Below are 20,045 nucleotides of genomic sequence, written 5' to 3'. Positions count from 1 at the left end.
AACAACCTGTGTTAGGTAGGTAATATAACTTTGCTTGCTAAAAGCTAAGACGACCTGAGGCACTTGCCACAGAAGATTAAGGACTGCAGCCTTCAGTATGGATTAAAATTCTCATCACTGGGCCTATAGGGAATATTATGATAGATGAAGAAACCATTGAAATTGTTAATAATTTCATCGTGCTTAGGTCCACAGTCAACATCCTTGATACCAGCAGTTGGGAAATCAGAAGACATATTGCATTGGTAAATTCAGGGGTCAGGGATCTTTCCAAAGTCCTGAAGATCAATGATGTCAGTTTAAAGACTAAGGGATGCCTGTTCAGGCCACAGTTTTTCCAATCACATCTGAGAGCTTGAGAGTGAATAAGTATGACAGAAGAATTGATGCATTTGGGTTGTGCTTGTTGGAGAAGAATGAAGAATGTCCCATGGACTGCCAAAAGAACAAAATAGATAGTGCTTTTTTTTGTGAAAATGCAAACAAAGTGCTCCTCAAAGGCAAGAATAGTAAAGTTTTGTCTTACATGCTTTGGACATGTTGTTTGGAGAGACTCTTTCTTGGAGAGGGACATCATGCTTGGAAATAGTGGAAAGTCAGCAAAGGAGAGGAAGACCCTGAACAAGATAGACTGATACAATGTTTGAGGCATACGCTTGGCTTGAATGTCAAATCATATACATGACTTGAATGTGTCAAGGATGATAAGGATGGCACAGGATAGGGCAAGGTTCATTTATGTTGTTCGGAGGGTCAACTGTGGGTCAGTTAAGCATTAACAACAATAACATAAATAACATTGCTGTTGAATGAGAACAAACTCATAGCTAACACTCCAGTGGGCTTTCCAAATATGCATATTACACAGGAGGAGATGACCCAAATTTCCCTTTTAGAACTACTAGTAGATTTGAACTACCAGAAAGGTGACAATTTTGAGTTAACAGTGTAACTGCCTACATACTAAGCCACCAGAGATATTTTTTGGTATCAGAAGTGGGATTATATTTACATCTTTTCTGTAAATAGACCCATTCACATATATAGCAAAGCAAAAAGGTGGAAGATTTATTAAAATGGCTTTGCTACAAAGAAACATCTTGTAAAAATGAGTAGCTGGGCCTGGGAGCTCAAGACCAGTCTCAGTAGAACTAAGTCAATTTGCATGTTATGATATATAAGTATAGTGTGTTTTGTTCTACTTTGGTAAGTAGATATTTGAATCTTAAGGTTTTTGAGGGTCCATTAGAGATTCACCAATTGGTCTTTCCTCTTTTAGAGCAAAGAAGAGCAAAGATAATCACAGACTATTAATAAAAAAGATTAATAAACCATATGATCTCCATGATCCTGAGACCAGAAGAAATAAATGATTCTGAGTTACCTCTGTTTTGACCACTGTAAAAGGTATCACAATAGAAATTCCTTGAATGGATGGGAGACAAGTGTGTGGGGAAAACCCCCCACAAAATCATGAAAAGACATGTTTTCTACTCTGGTAGGGACTGTTCAAATCTCAGAGACCTCATAGTCAGTCTTCAAACAAGGAACTGAAATTTTCCCTTTGACTCAACTTGCATTCAAATAACAGTCAGGCCTTTACATGGTCAATAACAGTAAGAAAGGACCCTTCCTTAGATCAATCAAGCAAACAAGACAATCTAACCAGACATACAACTTAGAAGCAAGAAAGGGAAGGAAAGAACATACAGAAATGGGAAAAAGTAAGGTGGGAAGAATGCTGTTGCAATGGGGGATTGGAATCAATGTCAAGAAACATGATGTTGTTGTTGTTAGGTGTCACTAAGTGGAGTATAACCCATTGTGACCCTATGAAAAAAATAGATCTGAACCCAGTCCTATCCTGCGCCATCCTCACACTTTTTCGACCCACAAAAGCTCATTGCAGCAGTCACCTTCTCAATCAACCTAGTTGAAGGTCTTCCTCTACTTTGCCGACCCTCACCCTCCCAAAAATCATGCCCCTCTCCAGGGAATCGTGTCTCCTAGCGACGTGTCCAAAGTATGTGAGGTGGAGCCTCATTATTCTTGCCTCCAGAGAGCACTCTGGCTGCACCCTCCCCAAGACATATCTGTTTGTTCTCTTGGCTGTCCATGGAATGTTCTTCAACAACACAGCTCAAAGGCATCAATTAATTTTCCTTCATCCTTATTCATTGTTCAGGTCTCAAATGCATAGCTAACAATTGCAAAGACCATGGACTGAATCAGATGCACCTTTGTGCTCAAACTGACAACAACACTCCTCAATAATTTGGAAAGGTTCCTAACTATCAATTTTCCTAGGGCAATGAGTCTCCCTGTTTTCTGACTGCTTGTATCAAGAGGGTTAACCATATGTCCAAGCAAGATGAAGCTGTTGACAGTTTCAATCTCCTCTCCATCAATCATGACACAGCCTATTGGTCCAGTGGTAAGAATCGTTGTTTTCTTGATATTGAAATACAATCCATACTGAAGGCTGCATTCCTTGATCTTCTGCAACAAGTCTTTTAAGTCCTCCTCACTTTCAGCAAGCAAGGTTGTGTCATCTGAATAACACAGGTTATTTTTGAGTCTCACTCCAATCCTGATGCCACATTCTTCTTCAGAGAGTCCAGCATCCATATGGTATACTATGCAATGAAAAACAGAAGGATGGTGTTGCATTCATGGTCAAAAAAGTCAATTTCAAGTTCTATCTTGAAATATGGTGTTGTGAGTGATAGGATAATATCTATATGTGTGCAAGAATGACCTATTAACACTATGTTCCTGCATCTAGTTCCAAAAAGAAAGAAATTGAGAATTTTTACCAAATTTTGCAGTCTGAAACTGACTGAACATGTAATAAGGATGCATTAGTGAAAATTGGTGACTGGAATGCAAAAGTAGGAACCAGTGAAGAAGCAGCAGTAGTTGGAAAATAATGGGCTTCGTGACAGAAATGGAGCTAGAAATAGAATGATTGAATTTTGTATTTATGATGATTTATTCATTGCAAATACTTTCTCTAAAAGACACAGAAGATGACTTTACCCATGGATTTCACCTGATGAGCTATGTAGGACTTAAATTGACTACAATTTGTGGAAGAAATCACTGGAGAAATTCAATATTAACAGTCAAAAGTAGGCCAGGGGCAGACTGTGGGTTAGATCATCAATTACTCATATGCAAATTCAAATTGAGGCCAAAGAAAATTAAAGTAAGTCTGCAGGAACCAAGATATGATCTTGAATCAATTCCATCTGAATTTCATGATCATCTTAAGAACAGATCAAGAAACATAAAGTGTATGAATTGCTCAAAAGAAAACCAGTTTGCTCTGTAAACTTTATCTCATATAAGAACATTTTCTTTAAATTATACTAGTTTATTTACAAATTTTGGATACATTGTTTTTCAAACAAGAGTCTTCCAAATTCCCTCACCCCCATCAAAATCATAGCATTTTAAAAAGTCACTTAAAATGGCATGAGCTTCTTTTAAAAGACTAAAAATCATTGCTGCTGAGTTGAAATGGACTCATTGCTGACCTTCCAGTGAGTTTTCAGGAGCTATAAATCACATGGGAAGAGATTGTCCATCTTTCTTGTGGGGCTTGGAACTCTCAGGGAGGCGCTTCCTTTGAATCAGTAGCCCAGCTTTCTATGAACTGCAACATCAGAGGATCTTCACGCTGTGTATCAGAACAGAATCAACCCATAGCTGACACTCTAGCTGGTTTTCAGAGACATGAATCACAGGGGAGGAGATTACTGTCTTTCTCCCATGGACCAACTGGTGGATTCAAACATGTAACTTTGTATAAGCACATTTTCTTACCACTAAGAGAGCTCTGGGGGCCTAGTGACCAGAAGCTGAACTGTAATTCTGAAGACATGCGTTTAAAATTCAAACTACAAGATGGGCAATCTCCTTTCATGTGATTAACAGCCTCTGAAAACCTGCTGGAGGGTCAGCTTTGGGTTAGTTCTGGCTCTGTGGTATACACAACAGCAACAACAATAACAACAACAGCAGCAAGACATCAGAGCCCACATCAGTGGATGACCTTCTCGTTATTATTCAGGGGTCACCATAGCTATAAGCAGGGAGCTCTGGTGGCCTAGCGGTAGCAAACTGCACTGCCAATCCAAATATATCGGCTGTTCTGAGGGAGCAAGGTGAGAAATCTCCTGTATATATATATACACACATATATATATATACACACACATATATATATATAAATTGTTTGACCACTGGGAGTTTGATGGCCTGGGGTTAAGACTGGTTGACTACTGAGAAGTTAGATGTTCAAACTTGCCAATTACTTTGTGAAAGTGGAAGCAGTGTAATTCTGTAAATATGTACTGCCTTGGGAGTCTAAGGGGCAGTGATCTTTTCCTATGGGGCCACTGTGTATTAGTATTGATAGGAGTGAAATTTGTTTTGGAGAGAGAATGACTTCCCTGTAGCACACAAAGGAAATATAGATTAATTTCATAGTATAGTGTATACTTTGTTTTTTGACTTATGAAAGCATTGAACTATTTTGTGTGAAAATGATCAGTGAAGATATAGAGAGAAAAAGCCCTCCAAAAAATGGATCCTGAATCTTATCCTTTGCATCAAAAATACAATCAATACCTCTTATTCCCAGTTTGAATACTATTTCTTCTTAAGACTACAGCACTGGCATATTGATTTTTTTAAAAAAATGCTTGCCACATTGAGAACCTCTACATTATAAGAGGAAATAATCTAGAAATAAAAAACATACAGCAAGAAATAGCCAAAGTTGGTCTGGGAGTTATTAGAGATTTACGTACATTAACTTGTAAAGAAGAAAAGTTGTAGCCCCACAGAGATCCCTTACCTCTGATTCCAGGAGATTGCAGCAATCAGTGTCCCATATAAATGTATTTCCATCCATTCTAAAAGTCACCATAATGGAGCCTATTCCAAAATGTCCCACAACAAGTGGTTGGTTTCTGTTGATCCAACATTGTTAAATATTGTGAAGAAACTTCACAGTGATAACACTTTGATGCTATAACTCAGATATACAATGCTTCTACCTCCCTTCTGTCCAGAGAAATTGAAGAGAATGTTTTCCTGCAAAAGCCCAAACCTTTGCACACAATATAGACAACGAAGAATAACCAAGAGCCGCTTGTGGCAGCTGACTTTAATTGCAATATGTTACACATCAGCAGCATTTGGAAAATGCATTTCATCAAAGATAACTTGTGTCCAGGCATCTTGCAAATGACAGAAACAGTCAATCAGATTTTAAAAACTGAGAATGTGTGAAATATTAATGGGCGCTGGTGTTGGCTTTTTATCTTTCCCATTTATCATCCTGACAGTGTTTCTAGATCGTTATTTGACATGAGGAGTTGAGAAAGAGATGGAGAGAGAACGAAAGTACCACTGGTTACTGATTATTTTTTTTTAAATCTGTTGGGGGGTACATGCAAGTTGGTTGGTTGTAGGCTTATGTGTATGCTGCTTGGGAAATGGGAAAGGGATGAGAAAGTAGTCTTTAAAAATACAGGAAAAAATCTTTCATTATTTAAATAATGTGGTCATGATCTACTAAGTGGGAAGTGGTTTAGAGTCCATGGTAATTTCTTTTTTACAGTAACTTTGAGGATTGTCATTGCCTTTATCCTTGAGTGTGTCATCTGAAAAGAGGCGAATCAGTGTGATAAATCATGCCGTTTCATTACTGGACTGTTCTAAATAGTAAAATGTTCATAGCTTCTTTCTTTTAATCTTCATTTTCATTTTTGCAGCAACAGAAAGAGTCTCCGACCTAACATTCTCTTAAATATAACTGCTCCTCACTTATAAACTCTCTCATTATTTGACATTTCACTTTTATGGCAATGGTAAAATTATCTATTATCCAACCATAAGGATGTATACGTTGCAGTAACTAGTATCAGATGTTCAGTGAGAAAGTTGACTATCATTGTTATACTTATATGTCAACATGGCTGGACCAAAATTTAAAGATAGCTTGTTTGACTCTATTAGTGATTTCTTGTGGGAAAAATATGGGAAATCTCCTCCCAGGTGATTTAAAGCCTTGAAAGCCCACTGGAGGGTCAGCTCTGAGTCAGCTCCAACTTGATAGTAATGCATTTACGTTTTGAGGTATGGTCTATGCATTCTGTGGCTCAGAAATTTGGGTGTGGTTTATACAGATGACCCTTCCATTCTGTGTGGCACTGATATATATTATCTTATCTGGAGGGTCCAAGAAAGTTCATTTGCATGTCTGACACTGTGGTGGGAAAACTAGATTTAGTTGGGATTAGTGGACAGAGTACCAACATGTAATCTCTTCAGCACAGCTATCAGGGAAATCAGAATTTTGCTTTCTACTTGGCCCACAGCCCAAGAGATGGTGGCAAATCACCTCTTTGTACAAGTCATTCCTAACACTATTTAGTTAGTACTCAGTCTTGACCAGGCTTTGTGCTATATAATGATGAGATGCAATATTAAAAAGATATCATCCTTGCATATTTGTAACATATCATCAGGTGGTGAAAAAGTAATTAAAAAATAATTGGAATAATGGAAACGGGTGGATTGGGAAACATTGTGATAAATTATTTATGTTGCAATTTCTCCCTGTTTGTAGTTTCTTCCCCAGAGCAAGTAAGGTTACCATTACAGAATAACATTTGATCAAGCAAAATGTTATTTCCTTTCTATTAGAGATAATGTTGACATTCACTGAAAATTTATTTGGTCAACTCTGAAAAAAACACGCAGATGGCTAACCTATAATTAACATATTTTTATATAGAGATTATTAGTTAAAATTATTTTTAACAATACTTCACCAAACCAATGAATCTATTTCATATTTTATTGTCTAATTATCCACTGTTTTTAAGAGATAACATTTCTTCACCATCTTTACATATTATTGTTGTTATGTGCCTTTGAGTTGCTTGCAACTCATAGTGCCCCTATGTATAACAGTCCTTAAATGTGCTCTGTCCTGTGCCAACTTTACTGTCTCTGACACACCTACCCTCATTATCCCAGTCACTGTATCAATCCATCTCATTGATGGTCTCCTTCTCTTTCTCTGTCTCTGCACCTTTCCAAGCATTTTGTCCCTCTCCACGGACTGATCTCTCCTTATAACATGCTCAAAGTACGTCAGACAAAGCCTCAGAATCCTAGTCTCTAAGGAGCAGTGGGGCTTCAACCTCTCTAGGACGAACCTGTTTGTTCTCCTGGCAATCCATGATATATTCAACATTCTTCTCCAACACCACATATAGAATAACATAATTCACCATATTAAATCTATAATGCCAGAAATTAAGTCAAATATTGCACATTTCTCTTTCATTTTTGTGTATTTTTCACTTATCAAACAAATTTTTATTCAACAAATAGTTTAAAGTTGAGTATAGGAGAATTGTAAAGAATGATGAAGATGCTTAGTCTGTTTTTAATACTTAGATTATTCACATTTCATTTCACAATACATATTTAACTAAACCTCCAGTTTCTCTAAGACACAAACCTCTTAAGAACCACTGAATCAGCTATGAATCACGTGACCCTGTGAACAATGGATGTGAAGCCTGCCGTGTCCTGTGCCACCTTTACCATCTCTGACATACTCAAGCCCAGCTGTTCTTGTTGGCAGTACTGTTGAGTAGGACTCTTAGCAACCGCATGAGCAATATGAATCCTGTCCTATCCTGTGCCTCAGAATCTCTGACACACCAACCTATTGGTACAATCACTGTGTCAATCCTCTTGGTACTTGAGAGTAACCTATGATGAGAAATAGGAAACCAAGGAGAGTTAATTTAGCCTCATATTTTGACTAGGAGAGAACATTGGCATTTTAATTTTTTAAATGTTTGAAACATCAATCCTTTGCATTTAACATTAAATTGAAAGAACCACACACTAATGAATGTCTTGCTTAAGGTAAGACTATATAATCCTAAATAAATAGTACCTAACAACATTCAAAAAGCACAATTACGGTGCATTAGTTGATCTCACTATTATTAGGTACTAATTCATAGGTGATTTTAAAGAATATGTGTGTATATCTGTAAGGATATTTACATATACGTGTAGATAAGTCTGTTGGTCTGGCTAAGGAGCCGGGATTTGTGCTCCCAACACAGAGGTACACAGTCCCAATTCACCAGTTGCTCCATAGGAAAAAGATAAATCATTTTCTCCTGTGCAATTTACAGCCTCTGAAAATCTGTTGTCAACTATGAGCTGGTTCCAACTCCAAGGCAATGAGTTATTGTGTTTATTTTTATGATACAAGATGCTAAATTTCAAATAATAGCTAGAGTTTTCGAATTCTCCTTTTTTAGTGTTTCCCACTCTTGTGGGAGAGAAAAAATGACAAAGTTTTGGCTTTTCATTTGATGTGCTTATAGGATCAATCTTTTTGCTATGAATGTAACGTAGATAATTACTAGTGGTTGGATAAGGATGGCAAGGGACAGGGAGTGCCAGATCGAAGATCAGGGAAGCGGGTTGCCTTTAAAGTTTACCAAGCAGATTTGCTGCTCACTGACTGGACTGTCTGGATAAAGCACTTCCCCCCACCCCCACCCCAGCCCTGTATGCAGATTTAAAAATTTCTGAGATTAAAACCCAGGGTCTTAGAATGCTTGACTCTTGCAGATGTGTTTTCCTGATGAATTCACTTAGGAACCACAGATCATCATGATAATTTAATACATAACACCTTTCTAATTTGCAAAATCAAATCACTTGAGATCTATAAACCATTAGGTCAATATTATGAGCGCTATATTTTCCTTATATAGGTAATAATCAAAGCAATTGCAATTTAAGTGTGGCTTTCTCTCAAACGGTAACATCAGGAGAGGGAGAATTACATTATCCTCAATTAAGTAATATAGCCTTGGTCTCTTTATTTCACAAAACATTTCACATAGACTCAAGTTCATATCTGAAGTACATACTCTTATTTCTTAGCTTTTAAAGAGGACACAAGGAATATGTTATGCAGGATGCTGAAACAATGGTTATAATTTAAAAGATAGAAAGAGGAAAAGTGTAAAATTGTCCAACATTTCATGATCAATTCTAAAGAGAAGCCAAAGTGATTATTTACAATGTTATAGAGGATCTTCTTTTCCCTCACCTGTCTACTTGTAAAACAACTGACTCAAAAATAGTGAGAAAGAGTGTTAAATCAGGAATAAGAAAACAGTAAATATCTCCTTGATATTTATAAATATGACTTTGTTCACTTTCAACTATACAATATACTAGAACAGCTAAATGAATTTTGTCACTCTCAGTTCATGAGACTTAAGGTGCAGGTTCAACACCTTAAACATTAGTTAAGTGGATTGAATGGTTTACTTCTTTCTTTTAAAATGGTAAGGTAAATTATTTAGAGTCAATTACCCCTTAAAGCAGTTAACAACAGATGTTCCTGTTTGTCTGTTAGTTAGATGCAGAAGATTCTGAGTCCTAGGGGACTGAAGAACCACAAGATGAAGTTGTTGTTGTTGTTATGTGCCGTCGAGTCGTTTGCGAATCATAGTGACCCTATGTACAACAGCCCTAAACCGTGCTCTATCCTGTGCCAATCTCATTGCCTCTGACACACCCATCCCGAGTGCCTCAGTCACTGAATCAATCCACCTCACAGAGGGTCTTCCCTTCCTGCGCTGTCCCTCCACTCTGCCCAGCATGATGTCCCTCTCCAAAGACCTGTCTCTCCTTACAACATGTCCAAAGTATGTCAAATGAAGCCCCAGAATCCTTGCCTCCAAGGGGCAGCCTGGTTTAATCCTCTCTACGATGAATCTGTTTGTTTTCTTGGCAGTCCATGGTACATTCAATACTCTTCTCCAGCACCACAGCTCAAAGGCGTCAATTCTCCTTCTATCCTCCCTAGTCATTGTCCAACTCTCTGATGCATAACAAGTGATTGCAAAAACCATGGCCTGTATCAGGCGCACCTTAGTCTCCAGAGAGACACTGTTGCTCTTGAGTATTTTGGAGAGGTCCCTAACAGCAGACTTTTCCATCGCAATATGCTTTTTGATTTCTTGGCTACTGGTGCCAAGAGTGTTGACCATGGAGCCGAGCAAACTGGAGCTGTTAACAATCTCAATCTCTTCGCCATCCATACTGATACTACCGATTGGTCCAGTGGTGAGAATTTTTGTCTTCTTGACATTGAGCCTCAGTCCATATTGAAGGCTGCAGTCCTTGACCCTCCCCAGCAAGTGCATGAGGTCCTACTCAGTTTCAGCGAGCAAGGTTGTGTCATCTGCATAACGCAGATTGTTGATAGATCGTCCACCAATCCTAACGTCACGCTTCTCCTCACATTGCCCAGCCTCTCGGATAATCTGCTCTGCATACAGGTTGAAAAGGTATGGAGACAGGACACATCCCTGGTGTACACCTCCCAATTTTGAACCATGCAGTGTTGCCCTGCTCTGTTCTGACTACTGCCTCTTGGTCCAAGTATAAGTTTCGCATTAGCATGATTAAATGTTCTGGGATTCCCATTCTTCTCAGAGTCAGCCACAGTTTGTTATGATCCACACAGTCAAACGCCTTTGCATAGTCAATGAAACACAGATATACATTCCTCTGGTATTCCCTGCTTTCAGCTAAAATCCATCTAACATTAGCTACAATATCCCTAGTACCACGACCCTTTCTAAACCCGGCCTGGACTTCTGGCAGTTCTCTGCTGATGTACTGTTCCAGTCGTTTTTGGATAGTCTTCAGTAGAATCTTGCTTGCATGTGAAATCAATGATATTGTTCTGTAGTTTCCACACTCAGTTGGGTCGCCCTTCTTTGGGATGGGAATAAATATTGACCTCTTCCAGTCAGTTGGCCAAGATGAAGTAGCATCTTTAAAATATAACATGAAAACTACAGCAGGTAGCTAGAAGAAGAGGGAGCTGTGCTGTTGAGAAGTTGTTTCTTTAAGCCATTACCTGTTCAGGGAAGAATAGTGACCCTTCCGACAAACCTCAGACGTGGGGAGCGGCACATGGCATAATTGAGACCTGGAGGCTGCACTGACTGTTGGGACCCTGTCAATTTCTTGAGTCTATAAATCACAGACAATACTCTTGGGACACTGCCTACTTCTAGGGGAAACCTCTCATCATCCCTGTCAAACTACAGGACAGGATGATGACTTGGAAATATAGCCAGGAATACACAGCCAGGTAAGGATAAAATTGATGAATAGCACCTTCTAATAATTAAGTCCCTGTGTACATCAAAACCTCTTTTTCCAGTGGAGTGTGGGGGGGGGGGACAACAACAACAAACAAACCACAAAACTTTTACAGACGGGAAAAAATAATCTGGCAATAATAGCTCATAAAAAAGTCTCATAACAAAAGTTTCCAGAATATGGCAGGATCTCCACAAGAAAAAGACTGATTACCCAATTACAAATTGGGCAAAATACATGAAAAAAATTTCCACAAAAAAAGATGTTCATATGACCAACAGACACGTGAAGAAATGCTAAAAAAATCAGTGGCAATGAGATAGCTGCAAATTAAACAAAAGTGAGAAACAGTCACCCCAGAAACAGTAGCAAAGTTTAACAGAACAGCATGTAATACACATTGGAGAGGATGCAGAAAGATTGGAGCTCTCATGATTGTTGGTGAGACTGTAAAATGGTACAGCCACTTTGGAAGGCAGTTTGGTGTTACCTTGAAAATCTGAACATAGAAATCCCTTATGACCCAAGAATCCCACTGTTAGGAATATACCCCAGTGAAATAAGAACTGAGACACAAATGACCGTTTGCACACCTGTGTTCATAGCAGTATTATTTACAAGAGCAAGAATATAGAAACAGCCCAAATGTCCACCATCAAAGGAATCTGTTGAGAAATAGTGGTAAATTAACACAATGGGAAACTCTTCAGCCCTAAGGAACAATGATTTGTAAAATAGTAAATTACATGAGAGAGGTTAGACTCAGTCTCCTAAAGACTAATACTGCATAAGGTCATTATTGTAAAACTAGAAGGATAACTAGTAAGATGTGTCTCAGTGACTAAAATAAGAAGGGAAAATGTGGGAGCAGGGCAGAGGAAATGGAAAAGAGGAAGTCACAGAGTTTCATGGGCAAGTGGGGAGAAGAAGGAATAGGAGAGATTCAATGGGGACTCAAAAAGACTTGTTAATCATAGTCCAATAGTAATTAATGATATAAAATGCAATATATATGAATGATTGTATGGAATATGATGCAAATGAAAAATTAGATAAAATCATAATGTACATGAATGAAACACCATGTAAACAGGTTATTATGTTCAAATTGGTTAAAACAAAAAAAAAAAAGAAGTTAACAGCAAACTTTCACCCTGACCTCCTTGCTTGATTTAAATACAACTGGCTGTTCCTTGGTAGTATGAAAGGGACCAAATGTGTCAAAATCACATGGTGCCATTGGTTGGATTTTAATTCAAATGCATCAGGGTAGATCAGTCTTCCACAAAATTGTCATGGGCTGATTTTTTTACAGCAGATTTCCAGACTTCTGAGGTACCTCCGGGGAGTCTCAAGCATCTAACCCCTCAGTCAGTTGCTGGGTGTGTTAACTGTGTCACCCAGTGATTCCAAATGAATTTAAACAGTCTTGATCTTATAATCTCTGTCATATTTTAGTGCTAAATGCTATTCTAACAGTTCTTTTAGGCCCTAACATGTTCTCTGATGTAGCAACATTGGAAAAGTCTGGTGGCCTAGTGATAAGAAGCTATGCTACAATCACAAAGGCACGTGGTTCAAATCCACCAGCTGCTCCTGGAGAAGAATGGACAATCTCCTCTCATGCTATCTACTGCCTCTGAACACCCACTGGAGGATCAGCTATGAGTAGGTTCTGACTTGATGACACACAACAACATAGCAACACTAGAGACCTCTGGCATCTTAACAAATGAACATAAACTCCTTAAACTCATTGCTGTCAAGTAGGAACTGACTCAGAGCTGACCCTCCAGTGGATGTCCCAAGGCTGTATAAAAGAGATTTATAGTCTTGGAAAACCCACTGGAGGGTCAGATTTGGGTTAGTTACACTTCAGAGATGCTCAACAGTAATACTCATTCCATAGGTCAGGGCTTCTAAATGTGTGCCTATTTTTTCCTCTGATGATCTTTATATTTTTTAAAAACCAATTTAAAAGCATATAAAATTAAGAAAAATGCCTGTATTTCAATTTATTTGACATATTAAATGACACTCAGTAATCTTAAAACCAAGCATGTGATCTATTAGCAATCATTATTTTCAATAAAACATTACTCATATAACAAATATTAGTTACAATATAAACATCTTTGAAATTACCACTGTATTAAATTCTTAAAATAAATGTTCTAATTGCACCCTATAGCTTACATGTGAAACATAAAAATGTTATTCTAAGGGAAATAGTCTGAAATATTTCATATATAACATATCATTGGAACTTTTGGTAAACCTAAATGAAAGGGGATTCCTTTTGAGTAAAACTATCCTCTCCCTAGAAGCAGGAACCTTGATGGTACAGAGGAATAAGCTTTGAGGGATTGTCCCAAAAGTTGGTGGTTTGATTCCACCATCCCCTTTGAGGGACAACGATATACAGTGTACTTCTCTACAGGTTTCCAGCCTTAGAAATCTAGTGAGATAGGTCTAATCTGCCTATAGGATTGCTTTGAGTTGGAATTCACTTGACAGAATGATGAATAGAAAAAATATGATAGAATATATAAACTAATCTTTATTTCTAGCAACATAGATGATTGCTTTAAGAGAAATTGAGAATAAATAACCAGCTTAACAAGATTAAATAAAGACTTTGTTTCTTCAGATAGGATGAGTACATGTTAGCTAAGTAAACTTATGCTCTGTGGTTTCAGGAATGATAGGTATGTTTGTGCACAGTATAACACAGAAGGAGAAAAGTACAGAAGGACCTTCAACACAGTGTAATTGCTATCAGTCCATTCAGTCAAATCCGACTCATAGCAACCCATGGACAACAGACGTGCACGCTGTCCTATCCTGTGCCATCCTCTTCATCTCTGACACACTCAAGCCCATTGCTGAAGTCACCATATCAATACATATCATTGGTGGTCTTTCTCCCCTTTACTGACTCTCCATCTTTCCAAGCATGATGTTTCTTTCCAAGGAATAGCCTTATGTGACTACATATTCAAAGTATGAAAGACGAAGCTTTGCCATCTTTGCCTCCAATGAGCTCTCTGGCTGCACCTTTTCCAACATGTATCTGTTTGTTCTTTTGGCACTCCATGGGATATCAGCACTCTTCTCCAACATCACAACTTAAAGGCATTAATTCTTCTTCTGTCATCCTGATTCATTGTACAATCTGATGTGTGGCAGGTGATTGAGAAGATCATGGCCTGAATCAGACAAACCTTACTCTTTAAACTGATATCATTGCTCTTCAGCATCTTGGAGAGGTCCCTGACAGCAAACTTATCCAAAGCAATGCATCTACTGATTTTCTGACTGCTTGTATCAAGGGTATTGATTGTTGAACCGAATAAGGTGTAATTGTTAGTGACAATTTACCCCAGAGGATAAATATTGGTGGTGGAGAGCAAATAATTCTAAAAAGCTGTGTTTTCTATAAATTTGGTTAATGATCTGTAGGACGAATCTAAAGCTGGACAATTGAAATCTGTGTGAACTTAGATTGAGCTTGGTGCAATTGTGTCTCCCAGGGGACATTTCTTTGCAATGACTGCAGGAATAGGTGAAGTGCTACTGGCATCGAGGTGTACAGCCCAACGATTCTGCCAATCATTCTGTAAAGCACAGGACAATTGTCCTTGAAAAATGATCTATTACCAAATATCATTAGTGCTGAGGTTGAGAACCCCACTTTAGCCCTAACACAGAACCCACTTTAGATCTAACGCAGACCCTTCACAGGATGGACCAGAATATGAGATAAAGAAACCAGAGGACACAAGTAGACATTTTCAAGAAAATCTGACTTCCCATCTCCCCATTATGAAAGGAGCCACAAAAGAAAGATAAGCAGGACAACTGAATTGCTGCCAGATATTAAATAACTGCTAGCAGTGAAAGTTCAAAGATAATTGAGGGAGATAGAGAGAAAGCCAGAGAAAGCAAATGTGTTCTGAATCGAAAACAATTATAAACTGTAAACCAGAAGAGTTTGTAATGCAATCATATCACAGCAAAAGCAGTGACTGATGTCTGTATTTCAAGAAAGAACAGTTTCGGCCATAGATTTCATATGCTGGGATATTCTACAGAAGTCTGATTTCTACATCCCATTATATTCATATCACCCTATAAAAACGTGACAAAAATGTCACCTTCCTTTTGTCTTTCTGAAGTTCATGATCCTACCTGCTTCTTTGACTCAAATATGTTTGCAATAAACTTCTAGAGTTCTCTCATCTTCTGGCCTCCAGAGTTGTTAAAGCTGAAGCTTACATGAAAAGTCAGTAGGGAAGGCTTAGATGGTTTCTGCTTTACCCATGTCACAGTTTTCATAACATTTATCCAAGTATCTAAATTTAAATCAGTCTGTAACTGTTGAATTTCAGCATGTGAATATTATTTCAGAGTTTTGTTGTTATATGCCTTTGAGTCACCTGCAACTCATAGCAAACCTATGTACAACAGCCCTAAACCCTGCTCTATCCTTTGTCAATCTTATTGTTTGCAATACCCCTATCCTTAATTACCTCAGTGACTGAATCAATCCATCTCATCGCAGGTGTTCCTCTCCTGCACTGTCCCTCTACCATCCCAAGCATGACATCCTTCCCCAAGGACTGATCCTGCCTTGCAACATGTCTAAAGTATGTCAGACAAAGCTTCAGAATCCTTGCCTCCAAGGAGCAACCTGATATTACCCTCTCCAGGATGAACTCGTTTGCTCTCCTAGTAGTCCATGGTATATTCAAAACTCTTCTCCAGCACCAAAGCTCAAATGCATCAACTCTCCTTCTTTCATCTCTAGCCATTGTCTAGCTCTCTGATGCATAGCAAGTAATTGCAAAGACCCTGGCCTGTATCAGGTGCACCTTAGTTTCCAGACTGACACCATTGTTCCTCAGTAATTTGGTGAAGTCTCTGATAGCAGACTTTCCTGGCTGTTGGTACCACAGGTGTTGATTGTAGAGCCAAGCAAACTGAAGCTATCAACAATCTCAATCTTTTCATCATCCACCATGATGCTGCCAATTGGCCAGTTGTGAGAATCATTGTTTTCTTGATGTTGAGCTTCAATCCATATCAAAGACTACAGTCCTAGACCCTCTTCAGTTTTAGCAAGCAGGGTTGTGTCATCTGCATAACACAGATTGTTGATGAGTCTTCCTCCAATCCTGATGCCACATTTCTCCTCATAGAGCCCAGCCTCCCAGATAATCTGTTCTGCCTACAGATTGAAAACATATGGAGATTGGGCACATCCTTAATGCACACTCTTCCCAATTTTGAACCATGCAGAGTTTCCTTGCTCTGTTCTGACGACTTCTTCCTCGTCCAAGTAAGTATAAGTTTCGCATAAGCACAATCAAGAGTTTTGAGATTCCCATCTTAGAGTCAGCCACATTTTGTTGTAATCCACACAAATACCTTTGCAGTCAATGAAACACAGATAGACATTTCTCTTGTACTCTCTGCTTTCAGCCAAAATCCATCTGACTTTAGTTAGTGCCACGGCCTCTTCTAAATTCACCCTGAACCGCAGGCAGTTCTCTGTTGATGTGCTGTTCTAGTCATTTTGGATGATCTTCAATGTTATACCTAACTTAAATTGCTGGAGAAAAAAAACTAGACTGAGAAATCTGGCACTAATTGCACAAATCTTTTTCCTATTCTAATCCTCCGTCTTATTTTTTTCCTCTCCTCTCTCCCTACCTCCTCTTTTCTTCTCTACTTTATACCCTTCCTTCTTTTCCTTTATCACTCTTCTTTCATTCCCTTCTTTCTTGCTCTCTCCTTTCTTTTCTTTTTAGTTTTCTACTAGTTTATTTATAAAATTCAAATACATTGTTTTCAAAAGCAAATTCTTTGCATTTCCCTCACCCCTCCATCAAATTGTACAACTCCATGATTAATCCCCCTCCCTCCCAGTCTTTGACTTTGTATATCACTCTTTGTCAATATGCAGTATGAAGTAACCTGGGTTGCTGTGATGTTGAACCTTGTGCCATTGGGATATCAAATATTAGAATGGCTTCCCAAAGTAGACAGTGTTCAGTGGAGATCCCAGTTATGAAACAGGTTTGGAAGCAGGAGTGACATCCATTTCCTAAACCACAAGCCTCTGGAAACTCTATGAACTTGGTGAAATGATGATGGTTACGGAAAGGCATTAGGGTTTTTTTTTTTTATAGAGTTGCTATAAGTTGTGCTTGATTTGACAGTAATCAGCAACAACCTCCCTCTCTATTCTGTTTCTCTCCTGGAAGCATCTATTCACTTTACTTCATTGTCATTACTGCTTTTACTGGCTCATTTGTTTTTTAAATCTTTGTTATTTCAGATACTTATTTCCAAACTAGCCTCCATGACAGGTGTGTGTGCTGAAGTGTTTGATATTAGGTCTTATATAAGCTTTACATTATAAATTGGTTAGTTGTTGTTTGGACTGTATAACTCTGACTTATGGCAACCTTGGGTATATCAGAGTGGAACTGTGTGTGATAGCATTTTTATTTTCCATTTTATTGTTGTCGAGAACATACACAGCAAAACTCACATCAATTCAACAGTTTTTACGTAACAGTTCAGTGACACTAATTATATTCTTTGAATTGAACATCCATTCCATGCTCCTTTTCTGAGTTTTTCTTCTCTCATTAACATAAACTCTCTCTGCCCCTTAGGGTTTCTACTTAATAATCCAAGTTGCTATCATCACTTTAAACCCATTTAGATAGTTCTTCAAAAAGCATAATGATCAAGACAGATACTTTTTAGTAGCTAAGCTAGACTAGTGTTTTCTTTTATGAAAACTTCAGGTAATATTATTGATTTAAAAATTAAATAATGTCCTAGAATAGGAAGTTCTAGGAACCCATCCAGCTTTCATGGTTCCAAAAGAACTGGAAGCTAAAATAATTTGAAATCCTGCTTTGCTTCCCCCCCCCACCCCGCTTTGATAAGGATTCTTTTTAAAAGAATGTTCAGTCATGGTGTCTTATCTGATTTTGTGTGGTCTCATGGAAAAGACTGTAGTAATTTAAAAGTAATTAGCAACAAATTCCATATATTCCTCCTAGTTTTTAGTCTCCTTCCAATAAATAGACATCAATTGCCTGTCCTTCCTTGGACATCCACTTGCAAAATTTTAAGACCTCGTGTACCACACAATGAGCAAGGAGAGGGAACAGAAACTCTGAACATGTTGTTAGAGCACTAATTGATCATAAAACTATGGCCCAAGCCTTCAGGGCAAGAAAACAAATCCCACAAAATCTTTGATTAAGCATAAAAGCCTCAGTGACCACACTTTTATTTGTTTGTTTTGTGGGTATCTCTATTATATAACTTGCAAATTCACCTTTTATCCCCCTTGTAAGTTTCATTTTATTCAATGTGACTGAAACAGACACCGTGGTGATTAAAGAATTTAGCTAAGATGGCTTAGATAGATTTCTGGCCCACCAAGATCGCCAACACAACATCTGGGTACTAAAGGACTATCTGAAGGAATGGTACAAATGAAAGAACTAACGTGGGTATTTTGGTACAACTTATAGAAAAGGCAAAATAAACAAGACATACAGATGGCCTGGTAGTGACCACAGAGTTACCTCTGTGGCTGTGGGGAAGCCAGGCTAAAGCTTCGCTCAGCTCTCGCTGTCACTGTCTCCCAGGATGTGCTTGTCAAAGAGGTACGCAGCCAGGCCGGAGTCCAGGGCGCCCATCGTGTACAAGTTGGTTACGTAGTCACCCAATTGTTCGATGGAGTTCACCTGCTCATCCAGGTAAGGTGTCTCGTTCTTGTCAGTGGCCAGTCTGTACAGTTCCAGTAGGGACTGATTCACACTCTTCTCCAAGTGTAGCACACACTCCATTGTGTTCAACCACTCTCCCAGTCATCCCGGGCTGGTTTCTTTATGTCCTGAAGGAAGATGCGGCCGCCTCACTGGTTCTGTAGTTTCATCAGTTTCTCAGCATGTTCCCTCTCCTCGTGGGATTGGTGGAGAAAATATTTGGCAGAATTCTTCAAAGCCACATCATCACGGTTGAAGTAGTACGACATGGGCAGGTAGGCACAGGAGGCCTAAAGCTCCAGGTTGATCTGGCGGTGGATGGCAGCCTCCGAGGCTTGGTCGTAGGTCTGGCACCTGTGAAGGGGACATGGTCATGGCGGCGCTGGAGCAGAGGTGAGGACCTTGGGGCGTCTGGGATGCTGATGTGAGGAGGTGGTGGAGGACTGGCTGGAAATGACCGGCGAGGGGAGACGCAGGCAAGAGCCAGGTTCCATTCAAGCACTGTTAAAGCAGGAGACCATGGTGACTCTGCGAAGATCATCTTGCAAATTCACTTTTTGTAGATGTACAACTCATTTTTGAACAATAGTTGTGTAAACCAAGATTTTTTAATGTTATGATGATTCTTGTTACTTTTAACCATCATCTACTGACCTCCTCTTCCCTCCAACCCATGTAGCTTTTAGGTGCATCATGTAAACTACAACTCATAGTCACCCTATGGACATCAGACGCCTGTCCTATTCCGGGCCATTCTCACAGTCTCTGCCATCCTCAAGCCCATCGCTACCGTCACTATGTCAATCCATATTGTAGAAGGTCTTCCTCTCTTTCTCTAACCCTCCACCTTTCCCAACATGACTCCTTTTTCCAAAGAAATTTCCCTTGACAATGTACTTAGAGTATGTGAGAATTTCAACATCCTTTCTTGTGTGGAACAGCCTACCTGCAATTCTTCCAAGAGAAACATGCTTTTTCTATTGCACAAAATTTACTCTG

The 20,045-nt window shown here is 38.8% G+C and overlaps 1 pseudogene; it reads right to left on the bottom strand.

Annotated features, from left to right (window-relative positions):
- Positions 1–18,899: 18,899 nt before the first annotated feature.
- On the bottom strand, positions 18,900–19,421 carry LOC102872949 (annotated as a pseudogene).
- Positions 19,422–20,045: the final 624 nt, after the last annotated feature.

The sequence above is a fragment of the Elephantulus edwardii genome, unplaced genomic scaffold (assembly GCF_000299155.1).
Source record: "Elephantulus edwardii isolate Elephantulus edwardi_28Jun2011 unplaced genomic scaffold, EleEdw1.0 scaffold00309, whole genome shotgun sequence".
Lineage (NCBI taxonomy): Eukaryota > Metazoa > Chordata > Mammalia > Macroscelidea > Macroscelididae > Elephantulus > Elephantulus edwardii.
The sequence above is the reverse complement of the archived record's forward strand: the minus strand, read 5'-3'. Positions and strand labels throughout refer to the sequence as shown.